Below are 12,665 nucleotides of genomic sequence, written 5' to 3' on the forward strand. Positions count from 1 at the left end.
CACAACTGAAAGTAGTTGACAAAGGAGTTTTCAGAGCTGACTAGCTTGAGATCTACAATGACCTGGCTTAGCATCTTTGGCAAATCACTTTCCCTCTCCAGATTTGGACATTCCCATCTGCAGCATGAGCGGGGTGGCCTTGGGATTCTGAAGCACTTCTAAGCTTGGGCAACGCTGGATTCTAAGGGGAGTGGACAGAGGTCAGAGGAGAAGTTCTTTTTTCCTTACTGTATTCCCAGTATCTACCAAAGTGCCTGGTACTTGAGAGGCTCTAAATAAATTTGCTTGAATGAATTAATGAAAACATGAATGGAGGACCACCTCCTCTCTCCTCTGGGTACACAACGTTTCGGGGCCCCAGTCTGTGCTAGCAGGGAAGGCAGGAAGCAGCTGTTTACCTTTGAGGGAGCGGCTGGGTGATGCCCCTGTGCAAACAGCCATTTACCCAGGTGTCAAGAGGAGGGACGGAGAGAGAACACACATTTACTCCTTTCCTCACCATAATGATCCAGAAATCCCGGCCTGCCCCTCTGCATTTTTCCAGGCACTGCTGGAGTCATGATTCCCACTTGTACCTCAAGTCACCCCCTCTCCAGTGACTCTCCAGGGCCAATACCAGCATCCAAAGTTAATCTTACTATTAGATGTGGTTTTCTGCTTGCTGTATGTATCCTTCTACTGGAATGGAAACACCTTGAGAGTAGATTATTTGTCTTGTTCATTGCCTGATCTCTGTAGCTGGAGGAGAGTCTTGGATTTGGTGGGCCTGCTCAGTAACTAGATGTCGACTGACTGATAGGTAGGGTATGCTCCAAGCCTGGTCTGATGAAATCACCAGCCTGAAATTCCCACCACTAATGTCACCTCTTTGGGTATGTCAGCATTCTTGACTCAATCATGCCATAATCATTCTCATGGATTTTGTCTTACCTCCTATGCTTATTTACTTAGTATATTTCTCTCATTCATCTCTCCTCTGTAATTTAAATACATTTAAACTATACATTGTATGTCATGACTATAAATAGAAACCAATATCACTTCCTATAATTAGAGAGTAACCGTAAATATGAACACAATGATCATAAGCCTTGTGCCAAGGGGATGGCGAATGAAACTCTATTTCAACATACTGTTTCCTTTGTGAAACTGGGCATTTTATTGTGTACATTTACAAATGTTATTTTGATACAGGGTCCATGGTCTTCATCAAACCTCCTAAGGAGCTTGTAGCATCTTCCTTGAAACCCGTGGAGAAGAGATACCAATATACAGTCTGCCAATGGTCCAAGTTTGAGGTCTTTTATCATTAAAAAGGGAAATCCAGTCTCATAAGATAGTGTGAAAGACATGTTAGCATGGAGCTGAGACCCTCCATGACATGATCAGAAGGACTAAAAGAGGACAGAAAGGGAAAGGACTTCTTAGTGTCTGTGTGCTATATTAAGTCACCCTGGTTTCCTTGGGTTAAGGTAGGGTCTTCAGAAATCTCAATTAAATTGCACAAAAATTATTCAGGTTTAAATTTAATTGCACATAAATTATTTAGGGTTTAATTGCAAACCCACTACTTTGGATTAATTTATCAGTTCATACCACTAAATATTCATTGCATGACTATTACTGAGAAAGCTCTTGTGCAATAAAGTCATGTACTAAATATCTTTTGAATAATGGGCAAGAATGGCTATGTAATCATGATATCAATATATATATGATAAAATTTAATATCTATCATGATAGGTGAATCCCAAGATGCTATGAGAATACTGAGGAGGTAATTCAATATGGAAAGCATTCCTGGGGCAGTAATCTTTGAGCCAAATCCTAAAGGATAGGCCCACTTTTTATTATTCAAAATTGCCTGTTCATGAGAATGCTCTATAGGACTTGTTAAAATCCGGATTCCTGGGCTCCATTTCAGACCAGCTAGACCAGAATCTCCAGTAGAAGGACCCAGAAATCTTTAAAAAAAAAAAAAAGTGCCCCAAGTGATTCTTAGACAAATTTGGAAGCCAGTGCACTACCTAAGTCCATGGCTTTCAACTTTGTCTGTGCATTGGTAGCCTGTCACTATACAGAAACTGGGTTATCTAATCAGATTCTCTGATGAAAATGGCCTGACCATTTTAAGTTGCTCCCAAGATAACTTTTGTGCTCATTGTATCTTGAGAATCACTGAGCTAGATTGGAGGGATAGAGGTTAGGGTGTGGATAATGAATATTCCAGGCAAAGGGAAAAGCATAAATAAATTCTATGTGATGTAGTATTAGGGAATCTACAAGTACCAGAGCACAAAGAAGGATCACGGAAGGAGGAGCCTGAATGTCATGGCTGTGAACCTGGAGTTTCTCTTACAATTCGGTGCTTCTCACTGATACGTGTGTATATGGTTGGAGAAGCACCCATCAGAATCTCCTTTAAAACTTGATGGGATGAAGTACTAGAAGTGGAAGTCTATGAACTGGGAAGAGCACCAGGACAAATTTTTTTCTGGTAACTCCTCTAGCTTTAGAGTGAATTTAAAAAATTATTGAAAGGGGTGCCTTGCTGGCTCAGTTGGTAGAGCAAGCAACTCTTCGATCTCAGGGTCGTTAGTTCAAACCCCATGTTTGGTATAGATCTTACTTAAAAATAAATAAATAAATAAATAAATAAATAAATAAATAAATAAATAAAACAATAAAAGGGGCACCTGGCTGGCTCAGTCAGTAGAGCATGTGTCTCTTGATTCAGGGTTATGAGTTTGAGCCCCATGTTGGGTGTAGAAATTACTTAGAAAATCTTAAAGAAATAAATAAAAATAAAAAATTATTGAAGTATAGCATACTCGCAGAAAAATGCACAAATATGAGCATAAAGCTTGATGACTAACACAAAGTCAAATACCCAACCACCAGCTGGGTGAAGAAATAGAACACTACCATCAACCCAGATGCCCCACTTGTTTTTCCTACTGGTCATTGCCCTTGCTTTGTCCCCAAAGGGAACAACTATCCTCATGTCTAGCATCATGAATTAGTTTTCTCTGTTTTTTGAACTTAATATAAATGGAATCATACAGTATACACTTCTTTGGGTCTGGATTTTTCCATTTCATGTTATGTTTGTGAAACTCATCTGTGATGTTGCAAGTAGAAGTAGTTTATATTTTCCTTTTTGTATAGTATTTCATTTTATGAATATACAATACTTTGTCTATTCTTTTGTTTCCAAACGTTGGCAATTACAAATAATGCTACTATGGACATTCTTGGATGTAATTTTTGGTGTATGTTTGTACTCATTTATGTTGGGAATATACCTCTGAGTGGTCTTCCTGGATCATAGGATATGTGCATGTCCAATTCTATATGAACTATCAGTGAGTTTTTAAAGTGGCTTTTACCAGTTGATAATTCTACCAGCAGTATGAGAATTGCAGTTGCTCCTTAGCCTCACCTCACTGGGTATTAACAGTCTTTCTCATTTCCGCTATTCTGTTGAATATGCAGTGATTAGTACTTGTAGCTTCACTGTGCATTTCCCCAGTGACTAATAAGGTTCAACATTGCTCCATGTGTTTATTGGCCATTTGGATACCCTCTTTGTGAAGTACCTTTTTAAATCTTTTCCCACTTTCCTATTATTTTTCTTATCTATTTGTAGGAATTTACATATAATCTGGATATGACTCTTAGTTTTAGTATTTAATTCATTCATCACTCTGTGATTTGCTTTTCAACTCTCTTAAGGATGTCTTCTAATGCAGATCAATTTCTTTATTTTCATGAAGTCCAGAGTACCAATCTTTTCTTTTATAGTGTTTATAATGTCATGTTAAGAAAGACTATCCCAAAAGCATTAAGACATTTGCCAAATTATATTCTGAAAACTCTATTATTTTACCTTTAAATGCACATCTACAATCCACTTTGGATAGGATGAGGAATAATCGAAGATTCTTTTTTTTCTTCATATGATTTTTTTTTCAGCGGGGAGGGGCAGAGGGCGAGGGAGAGAGAGAATCTTAAGCAGGCTCCTTACCCAGCAGGGCTTGATCTCACAACGCTGAGATCATGACCTGAGTCAGAATCAAAAGTCAAACACTTAACTGATTCAGCCACCCAGACGCCCTTTTCATATGAATTTTAAGGGTTCAGAACCATTTTCTGAAAGACCATTCTTTTGCACTGCTCTACACAGTGTAATCTTTTTCATAAAATTCATGTCCAAAGGTGTGTGGGTCTCCTTTAATCTATTCTTGCATCAATACCACACTATATTCATTACTATAGCTTTATAATAAGGCTTATTCCAGATAGTATAGCTTCTTCAACTTGTTCTTTTTCAAGATGGTCTTGCTATTCTTGGATGTCCTCATTTTAATAAAAATTTTGAATCAACTTGTGAGTTTCTTCAAAAAAAATTTCTGCTGAGATTTTGATTGGTATTGCATTTGTTCTGCACAGAAATTTGGGGAGAGTAGATGTCTTTGCAATATTGTACCATTGTTTTTAGAGTTTCTTTTTAAAATTTTAGGTTGGTGGTTATTTTCTTTCTCCACTTTGAATATATTATTCCATTGTATAATGAGTTCCATCATTTCATTTAAAAGTCATTTGCAATTCTAATTGTTATGTCTTTAAAGAAAGAATGTTTCCTTTCAGGATTTTTTTGTTTTACTATAATGTGCTAAGTATTATTTCTTTTTTTTTTTTAAGATTTTATTTATTTATTTTGTTGAGAGAGAGCATGAGCAGGGGTTGGGCCAAAGGGGGTGGGGCAGAGGGAGAGGGAGAGAGAATCTCAGGCAGACTCTGTGATGAGCGTGGAGCCTGATGCGGGGCTCAATCTCACGATCCTGAGATCATGACCTAAGCCAAAACCAAGAGTCTGATGTTTAACCAACTGAGCCACCTAGGTACACCAGTGTTATTCCTTTATATTTATCTTGTTTGAGATTCAAAGTCCTTCTTGGATCTGTGGATTGAAGCCTTTAATTTGTTTTGGAAATTTTTCAGCCATTGTTTTTTCATGTATTTTTTCTGCCCCATTTGCTTTCTCCTCTTTTTTTTTTTTTTTTAAGATTTTATTTATTTATTTGACAGAGAGAGACACAGCGAGAGAGGGAACACAAGCAGGGGGAGTGGGAGAGGGAGAAGCAGGCTTCCCGTGGAGCAGGGAGCCTGATGCGGGGCTCGATCCCAGGACCCTGGGATCATGACCTGAGCCAAAGGCAGATGCTTAACGACTGAGCCACCCAGGCGCCCCTCTCCTTTTCTTTTGAGAGTCCAATTACATATCTTTCTAGAAAAACCATATCCATATGACCACTAGGCTGAACTGCATTCATCCTTTTTCCCTTCTCTCTTTGCTTTAGCTCACATATTTTCTTTTCTTTTTCTTTTAAGACTTTTATTTTTAAGTAAATTCTACACCCAATGTGGGGTTCGAACCCACAACCCCAAGATCAAGAGTGTCATGCTCCACTGACTGAACCAGCCAGGCCCCCACTTTAGCTCAGCTGTTTTCTTCTAAATAGCTCCCCGTTCTCTGTGGCTAATCTACTGTCAAAATGATTTGATTTGATCTCCTGTCAAAATTAATGATTTATTAATATCAATGATTTTTCAGTGATAGAATTTCCATTTCATTTTTTATAGTTTTCGGTTTTCTGCTGAAATTCCCCATATTGCAAGACTATTCTTTAATGTATTAATCATGGATATTTTAAAATCCAAGTCTAATAAGCTCAATACCTGGACACCCTTTAAATGTGCCTCTTTCAACGATTTTTTTCAATCATGTAGTTTTGTTTCCTAAAGTGACTGCTAGTTTAGAATTAGGTGCCAGGTATCATAAGTTGACCTTTGAGCAAAGTAGCGGTTAGGAGCACCAGCCCCATGCAGTTAAAACACCATGTATAACATTTGACTCCCCCAAAACGTAAGTGCTAACAGCCTACTACTGGCCAGGGGCCTTAATGATAACATAAAGGCAATTAACACGTATTTTTATGTTATATGTATTCTATATTGTATTCTTATAATAAAATAAGCTAGAGAAAAGAAAATGTTATTAAGAAAATCCTAAGGAAGAGAAAATACATTTACATTGTACTGTATTTATTGAAAAAAAATCCACAGATAAGTGGACCCACACAGTTCAAACCTGTGTTGTACATATATAAGACAATTAAGATCATTTGAGGCTCTGGGTAACTTTATTCTCTTACAAAGAAGACTTGCTTTTATTTCTGGCAATCAGGGTAGAGGCAAATCACCTAATCCTATCAGAGATTGAGTTTATTCAAAACTGGACTTTACTCTTTGTGAGGGTTGGTTTATTTCTGGTTCACAGCCACTTCTAGAGTACGGGCTTCGTGGATGCCAACGGAAATCCTGGCATGCGTATCATGGCCTCTTTACTGGGTTCTGAATTCCCATTTTCCCCCTTAGTCTGGTAAGACTGCCAGAAGCATTGCTCAGCTTCTCTGTCCTCAGCTACTGCTTGTGAACCAGATAAAGGCCTTGAGGGGAAAAGCAGGATGAATGCTGAGCTCACGGTTTTGTACTTGCCTTTTCTCAAGAATCTCAGCCCCTCAAGTCCTTGTGGGCTTAGTAGCTCGCTGATACCTCAAACCTAATCAAATACTTTGGTTTTTCTAGTTGTCTTTGGCTGATGAAATGACATATGGCAAATAAGTCTACCATCATAGGCTCTAGGATATATAGTTACATGAGAAAAGAGAGTTAAGAAGAATATGGGTGTGATCCTATATTCATTAAAATAAAATATTGATAAATTATTAGAATATGCATAGAAATATAATCTGAGAAAGGAGTAGTCACCTAACTATTTACATGGGTTACATATCATGCAATATTTCATTTTCTTTTCTTTTTTTAAGATTTTATTTATTTATTTGACAAAAAGAAAGAGAGAGCAGAAGCAGGGGGAAAGGCAGAGGGAGAGGGAGAAGCAGGCTCTCTGCTGAGCAGGGAGCCCCATGCAGGGCTTGATCCCAGGACCCTGGGATCATGACCTGAGCCAAAGGCAGATGCTTAACCAAGTGAGCCACCCAGGTGCCCAATATTTAATTTTCTACACAACATATTTTTATAATGTTTGGACTTCACTTTTCAATAAGGATATATTCATATATAAGAGGAAAGTAATAAGGTCATTTCAAAAAATTAAAGAAATAGAAATGGCATAATAGATACAGCAGCTGGAAAGTGAGCTTGTCTTTATTTTTGTTCCCTAATTTGGGAAAGCTGAGCTTACAGAATATCTAGCTATAGAGAGAGAGAGATCATGGTTAAACTCACACTGTATTTTACAGTAGTTTCCCCTTGTTAAGCTACATTATGAAGGGGTTTCTTAGTTCAAGGATTTTCCAGGTTGATGAGTTACCTGTGGGAACCTGAAATTACTTACTGGGTCTTGTTATCTACTTGATCTGCAAATAAAAGGGAAACCAAAATTATAGGAGCCCTCCAATTAGGAAAACATTTACTTAACCAAACTAACTTTAGCATACAACTAATTAAAAAGGATTTTCTTCTTGGGAAGAGAAGACACAGGTTTATAGACTGCTACAATTTATAAAAGGGCTCAATTTGAAAACTCCATACCATTGTTTTGCAGGTGAACACTGAACTCCAAATTTGGAAGTTAATACTAATCTGAGCTAACTTTCATCCTATTCATTCTACCTGAGTTTCTAGTCTTTCATGATCATTTTGAGTCTGAATTTTGTCTCCAACTATATTAAGGAATGTTTCCATCATTTTGTCAATTGAAAATTCAGTTGGCATGTCTTCGATGTCCTAATCTATTTATTAAAATGTTGGAAAACTTTTAAAAAATCAGAATCAAGGGCAGAATAAAGTGAGACGTTACTAAAGGCTTCTCTGTGGGTTGTCAACAATAAATCAACACCCTTTGTGTATGATTGTTCTATCTACTTCAAATCCATCTGACTGTAGTAGAAACTTATCCATATTTTCTTCATTCCACTAGCGCTGCCAAATATTTCATTCCCATTCAAATCTTCTCCTTGGTGAACTGACTTAGTCATAGACCCTAAGAGCCAGCCCCTAGGTAGCTGGCTGCATTAGGTTGGACCAAGGGTGAACTAAGTGGGCCAATCAGATTTTCTATCTCAAGAGCTTAGTAAAGACCTGATAAGGGATTAGATCTTAAAAGTTCTCATCACAAGAGATAAATGGTAACTATGTGAGGTGATGGATGGCAACTAAACTTATTGTGGTCATCATTTTGCAATATAGACATAGATCAAATCATGCTATTGTGTACCTCATAAACTTACACAATGTTATATGTCAATAACATATGTCAATGTTATATGTTAGATATCTAAAGAAAACTTGGAGAAAATGAAAAGAGAAATAAAATATGAAGCCTGAGTCTGTTAGCTGTAGGGAGCTAAACAGGAGGGTCATGTGACTTAGGGGCTGAGGCCAACATCGTGGGGCACCATGATGGGCCGGGTACTCGCAGCAGAGTCGGGGCTGAACTATAGGGAGAAAGAAAGAACCAAAGCAAACATGCTGAGAGAAACAGAAATTTGAAACCAGAAAGAGGGAAAAAGATAAAGAGAGTAGCTCTCTGTTGGCTTCCCAGTTCCCATGAGGTGTCTAACTTCATAACCTGCACTTTGATTCTGTGAGTTTTTCTGTAGTTTTAAAATTAACTCCCTTTTTGGCTTGAGCAAGTGTTGTAATTTTGTTCCCTCTAAAAGTCATATGTCGAAACCCTAACCTCAGGATCTCAGGATGTGACTGTATTTGGAGATGTTGAAGTTAAAATGAGGCTATTGGAGTGGCCCCTACCCCAATCGGACGGGTGTCCTTACAAAAAGAGATTAGGACAGAGAGAGAAAGCCAAAGATGCATGAGGCCAGAGGGGCAACCACGAGAAGAGGCAGCAAGAAGGTGGTCTTGGGAGAAACCATACTTGCCAGCACCCTGATCTGGGGCTTCTACCTTGCAGAACTGTGCGAAAATACATTTCTGGTGTTTAAGCATCCTGTCTGTGGTATATTTGTTGCATGGCAGCCCTGGCAAACGAATACAGCAAGTTCAAGTGGGTTTCAGTGCTTTTAATCGTATAAACAGAAGACTTGGGCTTAATTGGATTCAAGGATAAGCACATGTATTGTTTCACATAACTAGAAATCAGGAGGAAAAGAGCTCCAGGGTTGGTTAATTCAGAGACTCATGATGTTGTCAAGGATTTATGTCCTCTGCATGTTTCTGCCTCACCATTCTCTTCTCAGTATGTCAGCTCTGACCTCAGGCTAGATCCCTTCATGTTGACATGAAGGGATCATGTTGACATGTTGCACCCAGTCAGATGAGCTTGGCCATCTGACTGGGTGCAACATGGCCAGACATGATATTGTCCGGAAGAAGAAATTATTAGGTCTTTTTGAGTGTTTGTTTTTAAGAGCAAGGAAACTCTTCTTAGAAACGCTCCTGTACCTTTGTTTATGCCCGCTGGACCAAAAATGCATCATAGCCAGTGAAAATGGGGCTGTCACAATAGCATCCACCCTCAGTGAATATGGCCACATGGAGAACAGCGGGACCATATACATCGGAGATAGGGTTACACAAAAAGAAGGGAGAATGAATTTGGAGAAGGTAACCAACAGTGTCTTCCTGGTTCCTGTTACCAAGATTCCCTAGACAGCAATTGTATGTACAAGATTATCAAGGAAAATTTTGACAAATGTGTAGCTGAAATACAGATATTTTCTTTAATATCACTCCAACAACCAGAGGCCACATGTCACATGGCTTACATTAGAGAGAGATATAAGGTGGTAAAAATCACAGGAATCCCGGTCAGATTATAAGCACCATGAATGTTAGGGGGAGGAATTTGAAATTGAAAAATATATAGTAAAGTCTTAAACCGATATGATGCCAAGATATTCCAGGAAGATTAATAAACTGCTGAGTGCCAAAAACTATTCGTATGTGGCTTAACTAAACAGCATACAGAGACCAGACTCCGTTTTGGATTCATTCATTTTCCTTCCACCAGTGTCTTCTGAACATATGCCATGGGGCAGGCTCTGTACTCAGCAACAGCAATCAGAGAATGAGCAAGACAGATATGGTGTCTTTCCTTGTGTCATTTACAGTCAGAGGGATCTGTATCGATCGGGTGGGCTAGCCGGCAGTAACTAGTAAACACTGACATCTCACAGCTCTATACCATAGAGATACGTCTTTGTTCATATAAATTCTGAGGCTTGGATGGTCCTCCTCCATCTTCTACCTAGGGTATCTGGGCTTCCCGGCCATGAAGGACACCACAGCACAGCAAGAGAGGTGCGTGGAGAATATGGAGGATGCATACCAGCTCTTAGTTGTCTCAGCCTGGAAGAGACACATGTGTGTTCAGAGTCCATTGGCCAGACCTGGTCACCTAATGGCAAGACACATTGAGAAATACGTGGTTGGGGCAGGGGACAGCACATGAACACTTAGTGTGTCTCTGCTACAGGATTTTATAATAAATACCTCAAGTAAAGACTCGTTTCTTCTTTACTCACTTACAAAGTTGTACTATGCAAGGAGTGCTTATAGAAACATCATGTTCATGACAACTTCTGCTTGAGGAGAAAAAGTAGCATATTAACCTCACTTTCAGACAGTTGGGTATTAGGGAGACATAAGGAATAACAAGTGAGTACTAAAACAGGATGACACTTTTATTTCTTTGCCCTGCAGTGATGCAGCGGAAGAAGAGACCTCAATTTGCATCTCAGCTCCTGTGTGCCACTTTTGTGTCCTTAAGCAAGTCATTTAACTCTGTGAGCCCACTTCTTCAACTAAAAAAGAAGGAGAATACGATCTACCTCAGGGAGCTGTCATGAGGATTAAAATTAAAAAATATATATCTATATCTATATCTATATCTATGCAAATGTCTACATCACACCTCAACTGGCACAGGATATAGACTCAAAATGTTAATGAATCTGCTATAGATGAGTTTACACAAATTGGAGATCAGAGCACCCCACCATGTTTTTCATGTCATCCTCCATGTAGCCACCCACATCAAATCTAACTCAGCTGTCTGGCCCCCGAAACTCCACTCGCTTCTCTGCTCTGGCCGTCTCCTCCCCCACAACTTCCCAGCATCTTATCTCACCAACCTCTCCAACACTCACTCACTGCTCTGCTAAATAATTTTACTGGTTGTCTGATACTTTTGCTAAGTCCCTAAAAAACAACAACACCAACAACAACAAACTCTTCGCGTGTCACTGACTGCATTATTGCAAAATACAGGCTGTTTCCTACAGGAGGATCATCCCTTCAGCCCCATTGGCAGGAGGCTTGGCCATCTGACTGGCTTTGACCAGTGAAGTGAGTGGAAGCTATGCGAGCAGGAACTTGGAAGGTCATGGCATAGTTCTACTCTGTCTTCTTCCTCTGCCACAAGACAGCTTCTGTCCCAGGATGAAAGTGTGGAGCAGAGCTGCAGCTGGTTGGTGGTAGATAGAACTGTGGGTGAGGACCAGCCCTTTGTGGTGGTAACCCACCAAGGTATTAGGGCTTATTTGTTACTGTAGCATAAACTATCCAAGAAATGGCCAATAAAATCTCATATCCCCACCATGCATATGACCTCTTCTCTTTAATAACTGTGTTTGAAAGCTCTCCCCTCCTTGGGCACTTTTTCATCCCTCTTACCTCCCCTTAATACTTTCAACTTTCAACTGTCTACTCCAGGAAGCATCCCCCGATCATCCTGATCATCAACCATCTCTCCCTTCTCTAAGCAACACCTCAACATGTTATCCATAATACCTGTAAATAAATCGTAAGTAAATGTTTGTAAATAAATATTTGCTGACACCATCGGGGAGGGGATGGTTCTCCTATGACACCGATGAAAAAATTTCATTATTATAATACTTTCCCTGTGTCTCAAAATCTTCAGGGTGGACAGTGATCATGCTTCGCCCCCCCCATTTCTAGAACCGGAGTACCATATACTCACAAAGGCAGAGTGATAATTTGTTGAACAGTAAGTGACGTGAGTTTCAGTTTTGGGTAAGATGGAGTAATCACAGGCTACCCTATGTCTCGCCCTGAAAGCAGCTATAACACCTGGTACCTGAAGCACACAGTGGGAATGCATTTGGTGATGTTTCTAGATTATGAGAGCTTAGTCTTTCAGTGAAAGGATAACTGACGTGTGGCTTTGGGTTGCGGAATGGGTTTCTTTAGACCAATTAAATGCAAAAGCTTCCTTTTCTGGGCCTGAGAATTGCGCCAGTTAACATCTGGGCCAGTCCCACAGATGTTAACCAGAAGGTTGGACCTGTCGTGGCTATAATTTTGTTGTTGTGTGCATATGTGAGTGACCAACGAGGCTTGGTAGTGATCTCTCCAGATTTATGGCTGCAGCACCCCCAGTGAAAGGTGGGGAGAGGCACAGGATGAAGGACCCCATGGCATCAGAAGGAAAAGAAAAGGTGAGGAGGAAAGGGCGCCTGGGTGGCTCAGTCGGTCAAGCGACTGCCTTCGGCTCAGGTCATGATCCTGGAGTCCCGGGATCGAGTCCCGCGTCGGGCTCCCTGCTCGGCGGGGAGTCTGCTTCTCCCTCTGACCCTCCCCCCTCTCATGTG

This window comes from Leptonychotes weddellii, chromosome 16 (genome assembly GCF_054177405.1).
Source record: "Leptonychotes weddellii isolate Sample4059 chromosome 16, ASM5417740v2, whole genome shotgun sequence".
NCBI lineage: Eukaryota > Metazoa > Chordata > Mammalia > Carnivora > Phocidae > Leptonychotes > Leptonychotes weddellii.